Raw genomic sequence first — 17,528 nt, 5'->3', positions numbered from 1 at the left:
GTGAACCAGTTCCAATTCGTAATGCACCTAGAGTGCATTGGCAGTAATTTAGAGAGAGAACAGCAGGCTGTGGGTCTGATTAGCAGGCCCACAGCCACATTAAGTCCGAAACCAGTGAAGCAAAAAGCAAAAATTTGGGGTGACCATAGGATAGCAGACCCTACTCTCCTACATAACCCCCCCCCCCAAACGCAGGGACATTAGACTAACCTTGACCAGTTGTGTCTTCATGTTGTAAGTGGAAGTACCTGGAGAGACCATCTGCGTTGCCATGGTCAGTCCCTGGGCGGTGCTCCACTGTAAAGTCCATCCCCTGTAGGGAAATGGACCACCTGAGTAGTTTGGGGTTTTCACCCTTCATCTGATTCAGCCATAGGAGGGGCTTATGGTCGGTCTGAATCTTGAAGTGAGTGCCAAATAAGTATGGTCTCAACTTCTTCAGGGCCCACACCACAGCAAAGGCCTCCCTCTCTATAGCTGACCAACGTTTCTCTCTGGGGGTCAGCCTTCTGCTAATGAAAGCAATGGGCTGGTCCTGGCCATCTACATTAAGCTGTGAAAGCACTGCTCCCACTCCCAACTCAGAAGCATCTGTTTGGACAATGAACTCTCTTGAGTAGTCAGGACTCTTCAGGATAGGTGCAGAGCACATGGCCTTCTTCAGGTCATCAAATGCCTTTTGACAGATTTCTGTCCACTGAACCTTTTTGGGCATCTTCTTGGATGTCAGATCATTAAGAGGAGTCACAATGGACCCATAGTTCTTAACAAACTTCCTGTAGTACCCAGTCAGGCCCAAGAAAGCTCTGACCTGAGTCTGGGTAGTTGGAGGGGACCAGTCCTTGATGGTCTGGATCTTACTCTCCAGTGGTTGAACTTGGCCTCCACCTACAAGGTGGCCCAGGTATACAACCTTACTCTGCCCTATCTGGCACTTTGTTGCCTTGATAGTGAGGCCTGCCTTCTGCAGAGCCTCAAGCACTTCCTTCAGGTGGACCAGGTGATCCTCCCAGGTGGAGCTAAAGACAGCAATATCGTCCAGATAAGCTGCACAAAAGTCATCCAACCCAGTGAGGACTTGATTCACCAACCTTTGGAAGGTGGCAGGTGCATTTTTCAAACCAAAGGGCATCACCACAAACTGATAATGCCCACTAGGGGTAGAAAATGCTGTCTTGGCTTTAGACTCCTCAGCTAACCTGATTTGCCAGTAGCCAGCTGTTAAGTCAAATGTGCTCAAATATTTGGCAGAAGCCAACTTGTCAATGAGCTCATCTGCCCTTGGAATAGGGTGTGCATCTGTCCTGGTGACAGCATTGAGTCCTCTGTAATCCACACAGAACCTCATCTCTCTCTTGCCATCTTTGGTGTGAGGTTTGGGGACCAGAACCACTGGGCTAGCCCAGGGGCTCTCTGAAGGCTCAATGACACCTAATTCCAGCATCTTTTGCACCTCAGTCTTTATACAGTCCCTGACGTGGTCAGGTTGCCTGTAAATTTTGCTCTTTACAGGAAGACTGTCACCAGTGTCCACCACATGTGTACACCAGTTAGTCTGACTGGGTGTCAAGGAGAACATATGCCTGTATGCCTGTAGAACTTGTCTGCAGTCATGTTGCTGATGTTCAGTGAGGCTGCCACCTAAGGCCACACCATCAACTGAGCCATCCTCAGGGTTCTGAGTGAGCAGGTCTGGGAGAGGGTCACTCTCTTCCTCCTGTCCCTCATCTGTAGCCATGAGCAAGCCCATGTCTGCCCTGCTGACATATGCCTTCAATCTGTTCACATGGAGCGCCCTGTGGGGGCTCCTGGGAGTTCCTAGGTCCACCAAGTAGGTAACCTCTCCCTTCTTTTCCAGAATTGTATGGGGTCCAGACCATTTGTCTTGGAGTGCTGCTGGGGCCACTGGCTCCAACACCCATACCTTCTGTCCAGGCTGAAATTCAACAAGGACAGCCTTTTGGTCATGCCAAGCTTTTTGTAATTCTTGGCTAGCCTCAAGGTTTTTGGACGCCTTTTCCATGTACTCTGCCATCCTGGAGCGGAGACCAAGTACATAGTCCACTATGTCCTGTTAAGGCTTTTTGAGAGGTAACTCCCATCCTTCCTTCACAAGACACAGGGGTCCTCTTACAGGGTGCCCAAACAACAATTCAAAGGGGCTGAAGCCAACCCCCTTTTGAGGGACCTCTCTGTAAGCGAACAAAAGGCAGGGCAGAAGGATGTCCCATCTTCGCCTGAGCTTTTCAGGTAATCCTTTAATCATGCCCTTTAGGGTCTTGTTAAATCTCTCAACAAGCCCATTGCATTGTGGGTGATAAGGAGTGGTGAACTTGTAGTTTACACCACATTCCTTCCACATAGCTGTCAAATATCCAGACATGAAGTTGGTACCTCTATCTGATATTACCTCCTTAGGAAACCCCACTCTGGAGAAAACTCCAAGTAAGGCCCTGGCCACAACAGGAGCTGTTGTGGTCCTAAGGGGAATTGCCTCTGGGTACCTGGTGGCATGATCCACTACCACCAGTATGAATCTGTGCCCAGATGCTGTAGGGGGATCCATTGGACCAACAATATCAATCCCCACTCTCTCAAAGGGAACCCCCACCACAGGTAGTGGTATCAGGGGGGCCTTTGTTGTTCCACCTGCTTTACCACTGGCTTGGCAGGTTTCACAGGAGCGACAAAACTCCTTGGTGTCTTCAGACATGTGAGGCCAGTGAAAGTGAGGGACAAGCCTGTCCCAAGTCTTGTTCTGGCCTAGGTGTCCTGCTAAAGGAATATCATGGGCCAAGGTGAGTAGGAAGCCCCTAAATTGCAGAGGTATAACCAACCTCCTGGTAGCACCAGGCTTGGGGTCTCTAGCCTCTGAATAAAGGAGTCCATCGTCCCAATATACTTTATGGGCACCTTGAGCATTCCCAGCAGCCTCAGCAGCAGCCTGCTGTCTGAGGGGTTCAAGAGAAGGACAGGTTAACTGAGCCTGCCCCAAGTCTGCCCTAGAAGGTCCCCCTGTCCCCAGAAACTCAACCTGATCAGGTTCAAGTTCTTCAGGGACAGTTCCTTCAGGGGTCTCAAGATCAGTTTCCTGTGAAGCCTGATCCTCACTTGTAGGCAGTTGGGAAGGCGCAGCCTTAACCCTCCTGTTCTTCTTCTTGGGAGGTACTTGGTCCATTGTTCCAGGATCCAAGACCTGAGGTTCAGAGAGGCACTTTTTGGCCTGTGACCTGGTCACAGCAAGGACATGTGATGATATCCCTAACATCTCTGCATGAGTCCTGTACTCAACTTCTGACCATAGAGAGTTCTCCAGGTCATTGCCCAACAAACATTCTACTGGGAGATCAGCACTAACCACAACTTTCTTTAGGCCAGTTACCCCTCCCCAGGAAAAGTTAACAAGTGCCACACTATGTGTAGTAGTGACATTGCTGGCATTGGTCACCAGGTAATCATCGCCTGGCATGTATTGTCCAGGGTCCACAAAGTTAGGTGTCACCATAGTGACACTGGCACATGTGTCCCTGTAAGCTTGAGCCACTTTGTTGTTAATCAAAGGTGTCTGTCTGTATTTGCCCAGGTTACTGGGACTTATGTCAGGGGTCAAATCTATGTCCCCTTCACAAACCAGAACAGCCTGTGTAAGGGTTCTGACTAGGTCAGAATCTCCTTCAGTTCCCAAAGTGATTCCCACTAATCCCTTGGCTTGAGGACCAGCACTGCTAACTGTACTAGTGGGTGCAGGTGCCTTAGGGGCTGCAGTGCTGGGGGCTCCACCCTTTTTACACTCACTTGTCCAGTGAGAGGTGTTCTTACAAGTTTTACACCAGCGTTTCTTCTGACCTTCTTTCTTCTTCTTCTTGGAAGTTTGGGACCCACCCTCTGTCTCAGTTTGGGGCCCTGTTGAAGACTTCTGGTCTTTAGCTTTCTGCTCCCCACCCTTCTGGTCTGTTTTCTTCTGGTCACCACCCTGGTTCTGGTTCTGGTTCTTTTGCTTAACTCTGGTTCTTACCCATTTATCTGCCCTCTTTCCCAATTCTTGGGGAGAGGTCAAATCTGAGTCAACCAAATGTTGATGCAACTGCTGGTTCTGACAATTATTTAAAATTTGTTCTCTCATCAGCAAATTATACAATCCTTCATAGTCTGTAACCTTGCTTCCCAGCAACCATCCCTCCAGAGCCTTAGTGGCACACTCAACAAATTCAGACCAGTCCTGAGTCTGTGTCTTCTGGGTATCTCTGAACATTAACCTGTACTGTTCAGTGGTTAAGCCTAACCCATCAATCAGAGCACTCTTCAGGACCAGGTAGTTTCTAGAATCCCCATCACTAACTGTGAGGAGTCTGTCTCGGCCTCTACCTTCAAAGGAGAGCCACAAGATTGCTGCCCACTGCTCCTGAGGGATCTGCTGTACTCTGCAGGCTCTCTCCATTGCAGTAATCCATTTATGGATATCATCCCCAGCTTTGTAGGGGGGCACAATCTTACTCAGGTTTCTATTATCAAAAGACCTGTCTTTATCCTTGTGGATATTGCTTCCACCAGTGGGTTCTATTACCCCACTCTCTCTAGGCTGTCTTGCTCTAGCAAGTTTCTCCTTAGCCAGGGCAACCTCTAACTCTTGCCTCTGGATCCTAAGCTCAGCCTCTCTCATCTTGGCCTCATGTTCCCTTCCCTGAGGGCTAGTCATCTCCTTTCTGGAGTGACCATGAGAGCCTCTAGAGACATGGGAGGTATTGGATTCACCTGAGTGATGCCTCCTCCTCCTATGGCCCTGGTTAAGTCCACCTGGGGGGTCTGAATGGGTTGTTACCTGATTCATTCCCAAGTTGACTTAAGTTAGCCTGGTTCAGTCTACTGACCAGCACCTGACTATTTCTGTCATCATCTGACTCACTGCTTTCCACCTCCTCCTCCTCTTCTTCTTCCTCTACATCTACCTGAGGAGCTCCAGTGGTGGAGGCTTCCTCATCTACCAGGATGATAGGGGCAGGGGTGTCTACAGTGTCATCCTCTGAAGGATGGCCTCCTTCAGCATCCCCTGTGGGGTTTGCTTTAGAGGTCTTTAGAGCCTCAGACTGATCCAAGAGCTCTCTTAGGTGGTCTGTAGTAGGGGAAGGCCCTGTCTTCAGACCCCTTAAGACACAAAGCTGTCTTAATTCCTTAAAGGGAAAAATAGCAAATTTGGATGGTGCCCTTGGAGGGTCACTCTCAACAGGAGTAAGTCCACTGGACCCCTCTGTTCCAGACATTGCTCTAGTGTGGGTGGATGTGTTGCAATCTACCTACACTGGTGTTTACCTACTAAACCTATCTAGTAGTTGTAGCTAGGGTGTGCTACTCCCTTTGCTCTACAACAACTAAGTTCAGTAGAACTTATGTATACTAGTCTTGTTTTATATGTACCTAGCAGGTACCTGTATGATCTTTCAAATGATAATCTCAAAGATTGTAATGGTAAAACAACAGCAAGCTCAGATCCCAATCCGCTGCTCACCAATGTGAGAAGTTGGCCTGGTATATAATGCTCACTAATTCTAGTGATCACTTTGTACCATGCCAAGCAACCCTTATGATGATGGTCGTAATTCAACCTTGTAGACCAGTTATCCTAGTGGTAACGTGGACAAAGCAGTCTTAGGCTAAACTCTGAAAGGCATGTGAAGCCAGCTGTTATACCATACACAACCCCCTTGAATACCAAATGAAAGGGACACCACACAGATATATATTGAAAATATATATTGATTTATTAACTATAAAATCCCCTGGACTCTTTATGAGCACAGAAGCACAAGCGTTAAATCACAAGACAGTTTAAAATACACAAAAGTTGCACAATATGGATGAGCCCTAGGGGCCACCTAAACCATATACTAAGAAAGTGGTATAAGGGATACCAGGAGGAAAGTGAAGAGGCCTAGGGCCTTGGGAATCGCTGGAGCTATTCGAGACTGGCAATGACTAAGTCGGGAAAGGCCCACGGGACTCGGGTGCAGTGTTCAAAGTGCACGCACTTTTCAATACAAAGTCTATGGTGCGTAAAAAGCACAAAGTTAGAAAGTTAGGAACCTTCCGAGTGACCTACGGAGCTGAAACTTAAAACACAGGCCCTTGGGATGTGTACCAGTGCAGGAGCACCGGCGGAGCTGAGTTACCTCACCCACAGGAAGCGGGTGCACAGGGTCGAAGTTGTGTCGGGTTTCGTCACGCTGGTCGATGGTGCTTGGAGCTGAAGATGCTGCAGGCGGCTCGATGAGAAGAGTTCCGGTGGATCCAAGGGTGGATCTGAAGATGTGAAGACCTGAAAGCAGAGGGGACAGTGTTCAAAGTCACTAGCCAGTGACTACCGTGGAACCAGATTGGAACCAGGCCATGTCGGGTGCAAACAGGCGTTGTCGGGTAGCTTCTTTCTGCAGCCACGTGGATACCCGGGGTCGAGGACGTCCAGGAGTCGGTCACGAGCTGTCCCACGTAGGCTTCTCGCTGTTGGCGGTGTCGGCGACCTGATCGGAGCAAACAGGCCTTGGCAAATGCAAGCCACGCAGAAGTTGAAAGATGCTGTTCACTCGGACCAGCAAGGTCAGAGCGGGTGCTCCTTTTCACCGTAGCTTGGGTAGGTCTGGAGCAACCAGACCTGCTGTTTAAATCTTCGGGTTCGTCGCCAAGATGGCCGCTGGCCGCGTGGCTAGTGGCCGGGATGGCGCGTCGAGTGGCACAATGCAAAAGGGCCCCACGCAGATCGTGGAGATGCTGGAGGGCTGATCTTCGGTGCAAGGGCTGCTCGGTGGTGGGGGTTCTCAATCCCCAAAGCACAACGTCGAGGATGCCTCAGAAGCTGCGTAGTCAGCTTTTCGAGTGTCTTTCAAGAGGTCCGGTCCCACGTCACTCGGTGCCTCCACGGGTCCCTTCTTCGCAGGGACTGTGGATCGGGCTCTGAGAGGTCTGGGAGTCTGGTTCTTGTCGGGCTCTGGGCTCGGTCTCCGGCGGGAGGCGGCGGCAAAGCAGACGTCGAGTTGCTGGTTGGTACCTGTGTTCACAGGGTGGCCACTCCTAGGCCACAAGGGAGATTCTCTTCAGTCTTCTGTGCAGCAAGATGTCGAAGTCCAGTCTTCTTCTTGTTTAAAGTTGATTTCGGGATGATCTGCTGTGCAATGGCACTGCTCCCCCTCTTATTCCCAAACTGGGGGTGGATCACCTACTAGGTCCCTCCTCTGGGAGGAACCAGGAAGGGGGGCGGTTACACCCCCTTTCCTTTGTCCAGCTCCGCGCCAGGACTGGGGCTGGAAGGCCCCAGAACCGGTTTGGACTGGCCTATGCACGGGGACACCTTGTGTGCCCCGGGCATGTCTGATTCTATTCAGCCCTGTCCTACCCAATACACAAAATCCTGTCTGGGGTGGTGCTCGCACCTCCCAAGGCAGGAAACCCTTTGTCCAGGCCACCATCTGCCGAGTTTCGGTCAGCAGCAGGAGGCCAGACTTGTGTCTGTGGTGGCAGCGTCCATTTTGTGAAGCTGAGGCTCTGTTTAACTTTAACCGGGGTTAAGGCTACACACATGTCGTGTCCCTCTAGAAGGGTGGAATGCTATCCCCGTGGCCAGAATTGGCGAGGGGATAGTATTCCAATTCGTATGACACCTTACTCGACATATTTTGATAAAGCCAAACCAAAGATAGCATTTAACCGCGAGGATTATAATGCACTTAAGAGTATATGGTATGGCAATATCCCGGAACAGCTTAGGGAGTTGTTCCCGACAGCTGCAGACAGGCTCAGCTCATGCCAGAGCACCATCTCACATATTTCCAAGCACTCTGCCTCCAGGATTGATGAGGCCTTCCATAGGAGTGGCTGATAGGAACATATGTGTCCAGTTTAGGGTTAGGCACAGACATACTGTACCTAAGTAAGAGGTGGTTACAACGACTTACCCCAGCTGAGTGATCAGCCAGTTGTGTCAAATATGGAGGCCAGGCCAGGGGTGGCACAATGCATGCTGCAGCCCCTGGTAGGCCTTGGATACACCTATGCCCTGGGCACCTAGGGTGCACTATTACAGGGGCTCATAAGGTGAACCAGTTCCAATTCGTAATGCACCTAGAGTGCATTGGCAGTAATTTAGAGAGAGAACAGCAGGCTGTGGGTCTGATTAGCAGGCCCACAGCCACATTAAGTCAGAAACCAGTGAAGCAAAAAGCAAAAATTTGGGGTGACCATAGGATAGCAGACCCTACTCTCCTACACTGGCTAACTGTCTGTCTAGCTAACTCTGGCTAACTGTCTGTCTGGCTAACTCTGGCTAACTGTCTGTCTGGCTAACTCTGGCTAACTGTCTGTCTGGCTAACTCTGGCTAACTGTCTGTCTGGCTAACTCTGGCTAACTGTCTGTCTGGCTAACTCTGGCTAACTGTCTGTCTGGCTAACTCTGGCTAACTGTCTGCCTGGCTAACTGTCTGCCTGCCTAACTGTCTGCCTGGCTAACTGTCTGCCTGGCTAACTGTCTGCCTGGCTAACTGTCTGCCTGGCTAACTGTCTGCCTGGCTAACTGTCTGCCTGGCTAACTGTCTGCCTGGCTAACTGTCTGCCTGGCTAACTGTCTGCCTGGCTAACTGTCTGTCTGCCTGGCTAACTGTCTGTCTGCCTGGCTAACTGTCTGTCTGCCTGGCTAACTGTCTGTCTGCCTGGCTAACTCTGTCTGTCTGGCTAACTCTGTCTGTCTGGCTAACTCTGTCTTTCTGGCTAACTCTGTCTGTCTGGCTAACTGTCTGTCTGTCTGGCTAACTGTCTGTCTGTCTGGCTAACTGTCTGGCTAACTGTCTGTCTGTGTGTCTGCCTGGCTAACTGTCTGCCTGGCTAACTGTCTGTCTGCCTGGCTAACTGTCTGTCTGCCTGGCTAACTCTGTCTGTCTGGCTAACTCTGTCTGTCTGGCTAACTGTCTGTCTGTCTGGCTAACTGTCTGTCTGTCTGGCTAACTGTCTGTCTGTCTGGCTAACTGTCTGGCTAACTGTCTGTCTGTGTGTCTGTCTGGCTAACTGTCTGTCTGGCTGTCTGTCTGGCTAACTGTCTGGCTAACTGTCTGTCTGTCTGGCTAACTGTCTGTCTGCCTGGCTAACTGGCTGTCTGCCTGGCTAACTGTCTGTCTGCCTGGCTAACTGTCTGCCTGGCTAACTGTCTGCCTGGCTAACTGTCTGCCTGGCTAACTGTCTGCCTGGCTAACTGTCTGCCTGGCTCACTGTCTGCCTGGCTCACTGTCTGCCTGGCTCACTGTCTGCCTGGCTCACTGTCTGCCTGGCTCACTGTCTGCCTGGCTCACTGTCTGTCTGCCTGGCTAACTGTCTGTCTGCCTGGCTAACTCTGTCTGTCTGGCTAACTCTGTCTGTCTGGCTAACTGTCTGTCTGTCTGGCTAACTGTCTGTCTGTCTGGCTAACTCTGTCTGTCTGGCTAACTGTCTGTCTGTGTCTCTGTCTGGCTAACTGTCTGTCTGGCTGTCTGTCTGGCTAACTGTCTGTCTGGCTGTCTGGCTAACTGGCTGTCTGGCTGTCTGGCTATCTGTCTGTCTGGCTAACTGTCTGTCTGGCTAACTGTCTGTCTGGCTGTCTGGCTAACTGTCTGTCTGGCTAACTGTCTGGCTGTCTGGCTAACTGTCTGTCTGGCTAACTGTCTGGCTGTCTGGCTAACTGTCTGGCTGTCCGGCTAACTGTCTGTCTGGCTAACTGTCTGGCTGTCTGGCTAACTGTCTGGCTGGCTAACTGTCTGTCTGGCTAACTGGCTAACTGTCTGTTTGGCTAACTGTCTGTCTGTCTGGCTGTCTGTCTGTCTGTCTGGCTAACTGTCTGTCTGGCTGGCTAACTGTCTGTCTGTCTGGCTAACTGTCTGTCGTCTGTCTGGCTAACTGTCTGTCTGTCTGGCTAACTGTCTGTCTGTCTGGCTAACTGTCTGTCTGTCTGGCTAACTGTCTGTCTGTCTGGCTAACTGTCTGTCTGTCTGGCTAACTGTCTGTCTGGCTAACTCTCTGTCTGGCTAACTCTCTGTCTGGCTAACTCTCTGTCTGGCTAACTCTGTGTCTGGCTAACTCTGTGTCTGGCTAACTCTGTGTCTGGCTAACTCTGTCTGGCTAACTCTCTGTCTGGCTAACTCTGTCTGGCTAACTGTCTGTCTGGCTAACTGCCTGTCTGTCTGGCTGGCTAACTCTGTCTGTCTGTCTGGCTAACTAACTCTGTCTGTCTGTCTGGCTAACTGTCTGTCTGGCTGGCTAACTGTCTGGCTGGCTAACTGTCTGTCTGGCTAACTGTCTGTCTGTCTGGCTAACTGTCTGTCTGTCTGGCTAACTGTCTGTCTGGCTAACTGTCTGTCTGTCTGGCTAACTGTCTGTCTGTCTGGCTAACTGTCTGTCTGTCTGGCTAACTGTCTGTCTGTCTGGCTAACTGTCTGTCTGTCTGGCTGGCTAACTCTCTGTCTGTCTGTCTGGCTAACTAACTCTGTCTGTCTGTCTGTCTGGCTAACTAACTCTGTCTGTCTGGCTGGCTAACTGGCTAACTGTCTGTCTGGCTGGCTAACTGTCTGTCTGGCTAACTGTCTGTCTGTCTGGCTAACTGTCTGTCTGTCTGGCTAACTGTCTGTCTGTCTGGCTAACTGTCTGTCTGTCTGGCTAACTGTCTGTCTGTCTGGCTGGCTAACTAACTCTCTGTCTGTCTGCCTGTCTGGCTAACTAACTCTCTCTCTCTCTGTCTGTCTGTCTGGCTAACTAACTCTCTGTCTGTCTGGCTGGCTAACTAACTCTGTCTGTCTGTCTGTCTGGCTAACTAACTCTGTCTGTCTGTCTGTCTGGCTAACTAACTCTCTGTCTGTCTGTCTGTCTGTCTGGCTAACTAACTCTGTCTGTCTGTCTGTCTGTCTGGCTAACTAACTCTGTCTGTCTGTCTGTCTGTCTGTCTGGCTAACTAACTCTCTGTCTGTCGGTCTGTCTGGCTAACTAACTGTCTGTCTGTCTGTCTGTCTGGCTAACTAACTCTCTGTCTGTCTGTCTGTCTGGCTAACTAACTCTCTGTCTGTCTGGCTAACTGTCAGTCTGTCTGTCTGGCTAACTGTCTGTCTGGCTAACTAACTGTCTGGCTGTCTGTCTGTCTGTCTGGCTGTCTGTCGGTCCGGCTAACTGTCTGGCTGTCTGGCTGTCTGTCTGTCTGTCTGTCTGGCTGTCTGTCTGTCTGTCTGTCTGTCTGTCTGTCTGTCTGTCTGGCTGGCTGTCTGTCTGGCTGTCTGTCTGTCTGTCTGGCTGTCTGTCTGGCTGTCTGTCTGGCTAACTGTCTGTCTGTCTGTCTGGGTAACTAACTCTCTGTCTGTCTGCCTGTCTGGCTAACTAACTCTCTGTCTGTCTGCCTGTCTGGCTAACTAACTCTCTCTCTCTGTCTGTCTGTCTGTCTGGCTAACTAACTGTCTGTTTGTCTGTCTGGCTAACTGTCTGTCTGTCTGTCTGTCTGGCTAACTGTCTGTCTGGCTGGCTGGCTGGCTAACTAACTGGCTGGCTGGCTAACTAACTGTCTGTCTCTCTGTCTGGCTGGCTAACTAACTGGCTGGCTGGCTGGCTGGCTAACTGTCTGTCTGGCTAACTAACTGGCTGGCTGGCTGGCTGGCTAACTGTCTGGCTGGCTGGCTGGCTGGCTAACTAACTGTCTGTCTGTCTGGCTAACTAACTCTCTGTGTCTCTGTCTGTCTGGCTAACTAACTCTCTGTCTGTCTGTCTGGCTAACTAACTCTGTCTGGCTGGCTAACTGGCTAACTAACTCTGTCTGTCTGGCTGGCTAACTAACTCTGTCTGGCTGGCTAACTGGCTAACTAACTGTCTGTCTGTCTGGCTGGCTAACTAACTGTCTGTCTGTCTGTCTGTCTGGCTAACTAACTCTGTCTGTCTGGCTAACTGGCTAACTGTCTGTCTGGCTGGCTAACTGGCTAACTGTCTGTCTGGCTAACTGTCTGTCTGTCTGTCTGGCTAACTGTCTGTCTGTCTGGCTAACTGTCTGTCTGTCTGTCTGGCTAACTGTCTGTCTGTCTGTCTGGCTAACTGTCTGTCGTCTGTCTGGCTAACTGTCTGTCTGTCTGGCTAACTGTCTGTCTGGCTGTCTGGCTAACTGTCTGTCTGGCTAACTGTCTGGCTGTCTGGCTAACTGTCTGTCTGTCTGGCTAACTGTCTGTCTGGCTGTCTGGCTAACTGTCTGTCTGGCTAACTGTCTGGCTGTCTGGCTAACTGTCTGGCTGTCCGGCTAACTGTCTGTCTGGCTAACTGTCTGGCTGTCTGGCTAACTGTCTGGCTGGCTAACTGCCTGTCTGTCTGGCTGGCTAACTCTGTCTGTCTGTCTGGCTAACTAACTCTGTCTGTCTGGCTGGCTAACTGTCTGTCTGGCTGGCTAACTGTCTGTCTGGCTAACTGTCTGTCTGTCTGGCTGTCTGTCTGTCTGTCTGGCTAACTGTCTGTCTGTCTGGCTAACTGTCTGTCTGTCTGGCTGGCTAACTGTCTGTCTGTCTGGCTAACTGTCTGTCGTCTGTCTGGCTAACTGTCTGTCTGGCTAACTCTCTGTCTGGCTAACTCTCTGTCTGGCTAACTGTCTGTCTGTCTGGCTAACTGTCTGTCTGTCTGGCTAACTGTCTGTCTGTCTGGCTAACTGTCTGTCTGGCTAACTCTCTGTCTGGCTAACTCTCTGTCTGGCTAACTCTCTGTCTGGCTAACTCTGTGTCTGGCTAACTCTGTGTCTGGCTAACTCTGTCTGGCTAACTCTGTGTCTGGCTAACTCTGTCTGGCTAACTGTCTGTCTGGCTAACTGCCTGTCTGTCTGGCTGGCTAACTCTGTCTGTCTGTCTGGCTAACTAACTCTGTCTGTCTGGCTGGCTAACTGTCTGTCTGGCTGGCTAACTGTCTGTCTGGCTAACTGTCTGTCTGTCTGGCTAACTGTCTGTCTGTCTGGCTAACTGTCTGTCTGTCTGGCTAACTGTCTGTCTGGCTAACTGTCTGTCTGTCTGGCTAACTGTCTGTCTGTCTGGCTAACTGTCTGTCTGTCTGGCTAACTGTCTGTCTGTCTGGCTGGCTAACTCTCTGTCTGTCTGTCTGGCTAACTAACTCTGTCTGTCTGTCTGTCTGGCTAACTAACTCTGTCTGTCTGGCTGGCTAACTGGCTAACTGTCTGTCTGGCTGGCTAACTGTCTGTCTGGCTAACTGTCTGTCTGTCTGGCTAACTGTCTGTCTGGCTAACTGTCTGTCTGTCTGGCTAACTGTCTGTCTGTCTGGCTAACTGTCTGTCTGTCTGGCTAACTGTCTGTCTGTCTGGCTAACTGTCTGTCTGTCTGGCTAACTGTCTGTCTGTCTGGCTAACTGTCTGTCTGTCTGGCTAACTGTCTGTCTGTCTGTCTGGCTAACTAACTCTCTGTCTGTCTGCCTGTCTGGCTAACTAACTCTCTCTCTCTCTGTCTGTCTGTCTGGCTAACTAACTCTCTGTCTGTCTGGCTGGCTAACTAACTCTGTCTGTCTGTCTGGCTAACTAACTCTCTGTCTGTCTGTCTGTCTGGCTAACTAACTCTGTCTGTCTGTCTGTCTGGCTAACTAACTCTGTCTGTCTGTCTGGCTGGCTAACTAACTCTCTGTCTGTCTGTCGGTCTGTCTGGCTAACTAACTGTCTGTCTGTCTGTCTGTCTGGCTAACTAACTCTCTGTCTGTCTGTCTGTCTGGCTAACTAACTCTCTGTCTGTCTGGCTAACTGTCTGTCTGTCGGTCCGGCTAACTGTCTGGCTGTCTGTCTGTCTGTCTGTCTGTCTGTCTGTCTGTCTGTCTGTCTGGCTGTCTGGCTGTCTGTCTGGCTGTCTGTCTGGCTGTCTGTCTGGCTGTCTGTCTGGCTGTCTGTCTGGCTGTCTGTCTGTCTGGCTGTCTGTCTGGCTGTCTGTCTGGCTAACTAACTCTCTGTCTGTCTGCCTGTCTGGCTAACTAACTCTCTGTCTGTCTGCCTGTCTGGCTAACTAACTCTCTGTCTGTCTGCCTGTCTGGCTAACTAACTCTCTCTCTCTCTGTCTGTCTGTCTGGCTAACTAACTGTCTGTTTGTCTGTCTGGCTAACTAACTGTCTGTCTGTCTGGCTGGCTAACTAACTGTCTGTCTGTCTGGCTGGCTGGCTAACTAACTGTCTGGCTGGCTGGCTGGCTAACTAACTGTCTGTCTCTCTGTCTGGCTGGCTAACTAACTGGCTGGCTGGCTGGCTGGCTAACTGTCTGTCTGGCTAACTAACTGGCTGGCTGGCTGGCTGGCTAACTGGCTGGCTGGCTGGCTGGCTGGCTGGCTGGCTAACTAACTGTCTGTCTGTCTGTCTGGCTAACTAACTCTCTGTGTCTCTGTCTGTCTGGCTAACTAACTCTCTGTCTGTCTGTCTGGCTAACTAACTCTGTCTGGCTGGCTAACTGGCTAACTAACTCTGTCTGTCTGGCTGGCTAACTAACTCTGTCTGTCTGGCTGGCTAACTAACTCTGTCTGTCTGTCTGGCTAACTAACTCTGTCTGGCTGGCTAACTGGCTAACTAACTGTCTGTCTGTCTGGCTGGCTAACTAACTCTGTCTGTCTGTCTGGCTAACTAACTCTGTCTGTCTGGCTAACTAACTCTGTCTGTCTGGCTAACTGGCTAACTGTCTGTCTGGCTGGCTAACTGGCTAACTGTCTGTCTGGCTAACTGTCTGTCTGTCTGGCTAACTGTCTGTCTGGCTAACTGTCTGTCTGTCTGTCTGGCTAACTGTCTGGCTGTCTGTCTGTCTGGCTCACTGTCTGTCTGTCTGGCTAACTGTCTGTCTGTCTGTCTGGCTAACTGTCTGTCTGACTGTCTGGCTAACTGTCTGTCTGACTGTCTGTCTGTCTGTCTGGCTAACTGTCTGTCTGGCTAACTGTCTGTCTGTCTGGCTAAGTTGTGGTATCGGGTTCCCAAGGCCTACATGCTCCGTAGATAACCCACATACACCGAAAGAACTGTTGGCACGGAAACTGAAAAGTACAAAGGACAAGTTTATTAAGACCCCATGGGGTGGTGGTACATTCCTACAGCACCCTTCGGCAATGCAAGAAGTATCACACCGAACGTTGGTGCGAATCCTTCTTTTATACATTTTTACAGGTAATAAAAGGTAGGCGGTACGAGGTTACAGAGCTTTATGTACATATATGGTCATTTTTGGAGCACAGCCAACTCATGGGAGGGGTTACAACTCCACTGGTCAGTTTGGAGGAACATTCCTGAGGGGTGACTGGTCAGTTGGGACTGCGCATGTACAGGCTTGACCGTTACTAAAAATAGCCTGTTGCTGGGCAAACTCGGATGGTCAGCGGTACGGACAAAGGACTAAAGGTCATGCTGACCACGAGGCCGCTCATTCCCTAAAATGGCCGCCGTAACATACAAAATGGCGTTTTCTAATATGGCCAAGTTAAGGGGAATAACGTGTAGCAAAGCTAAGCGCTAACCCGGCCATTGTCAAATTACGACAGACGACCCTTTTAGCGTTTAGCTGAAGCTACCTCATAGTGGACGTAATCGGGATACTCATCTTCGATATCAATTAACATTATTTGAGCAACTTCTTTATGAAGCATCATTTCATTTTGAGCCAGAGCTCGTCTGGATGGGATACAAGCTGATAAGCACATAGAACATAAGGCAGGGCCACATTGTATACATAAACATACAAAGAACAGTATCCCAACAATGATACATAAAATCGTCAGCAGTTTCCAACCCCAAGTGGTAATCATCGACCAGAACCACCCCGAAAGAGTCCAAGTACCATTGTCCGGGTGTATTTCAGCAGCTATTTTGTGGAGCTTTGAGATGGCATCATAAACAGAAGGCGAATTATCAGGCACGTATACGCAGCAGCTACTGCCGATGATTCTACATGCCCCCCACGGTCAGCTAGAACCACATCTAGAACCATACGATTCTGGAGCGTAACAATTCTAGAAATCTGGAGTTCTTCCGTTATGTTCCCCAATGCAATAGCAGTATCATTGGCTACAGCCTCGACAACACGAGTCAGTCGTCGAATTTTCCGACTATTCAAGGCAGCCCCCACAAAGGAAAACAGTCCCAAATTAAAGTCTACATATACATATTGTTGTAAAGCGGTATCGGTCTGGTCAATGTCATCCAGAACCACAGTTCGTTTAACACGATTTAGTACAAAATCATGGTAGAGCACATAGTCATTATGGTACATTGGTGGGGCAATGAATACAGGGGGCAATACAAAAGATACGTAACATGTGCCTAACCATCCGAGAGGAAGCTGATGATAACCTCTATTGCCACAGATAAAGTATGTATTTCGAGAGGCCACAAATGATATGCCATTCGGACTGTCAAATGTAAGTGTGGTGTTACCTTCACTTTTTCCAACCGGGATTGTACCTTTATTACGTATGCAGAGATCAGCCTTGGTATTTATAACATTAATAACATGTGAACTGGACATATTAATATTCCTTTGGTTACTGTAAACATGGGGTGCAGACACATTATCGGGGTGGTACTCTTCCCATTCAAGTCGAGTACCCTCAGCTCTTGGATACCCATCCCGATCATGGTAACAAATCTTGTTCAAACGGAAGAGCACCCCCCTTTTCGTTGGCCATCGTAAAGTGAATAGAAGAGTATACCAGGCATTGCAGGAACCATTGTGGGAGAATGGGAGTGGGATGAGCGGAGTGCCCCCTTTCTTCTGATGACCAGGCAACATCCCACACGCCCAGCAATTGGACGTGTTCGTCATATTATGAGTATGATGCAAAATCTGAATAAAGCTATTGTTCAAGTAAGTCTGTCGGTGCCGTTCTTCATGGTAGGGCAAGGTGAAGTGAAAGTGCTCAGATGGAGCCGGGGTAGTCGGCAGCAAGTGTTCTCGTACAGGTACCACAAGTTCTACTACCCAGGCTATCACTGCTATCACCACGATTGTCAGTACAAACAAGATGGCACCAAGTATTCTTTTGTCTCGTGATGCAGAAGACGCCATAGTTCAAAGAGTTCACAATGTCTCAAATGTATATCTCTAAAAAAAGAAAAATACGGTGCTGAGCTCCGAGGTAGCCGTTGTTTTCTTCTCCGGGGTCAAGACGGGTGTCGCTACTCTTGGCAGAACTGATCCCCCCCCCCTTGAGATTCCCGGTTTCCGTTTCACAAACCCCAGAGCGGTAACCAACCAGTCTCGAAAAACAAAAATCTTCTTCCTATCGTGGCCGCAGATTGTAACGCTGTCGTCCAGAAACAGTGTGGTCCGGGAAGGCTCCCTCAACTTCGGTCGATGTCACGGCTGGGCTCTTCTTTATCCAGAATCTCCTTGTAGTCGGTCAGCACAGTAGGATTCACCAGGTCCGGAGAGACACGGCGGCAGTGAGTTGAGTGCACCCACCGCTTTCTGTTGGTCACTCGCACAGCTGTTCGAGTTGCCAGGAGGACTTGCTCGGGGCCACGCCACCTCGGTTCCAAGCTATTTGCCCTCTCAA

Source organism: Lissotriton vulgaris, chromosome 5 (assembly GCF_964263255.1).
Source record: "Lissotriton vulgaris chromosome 5, aLisVul1.2, whole genome shotgun sequence".
NCBI classification, from domain to species: Eukaryota; Metazoa; Chordata; class Amphibia; order Caudata; family Salamandridae; genus Lissotriton; species Lissotriton vulgaris.
Note: the sequence above shows the minus strand (reverse complement) of the source record.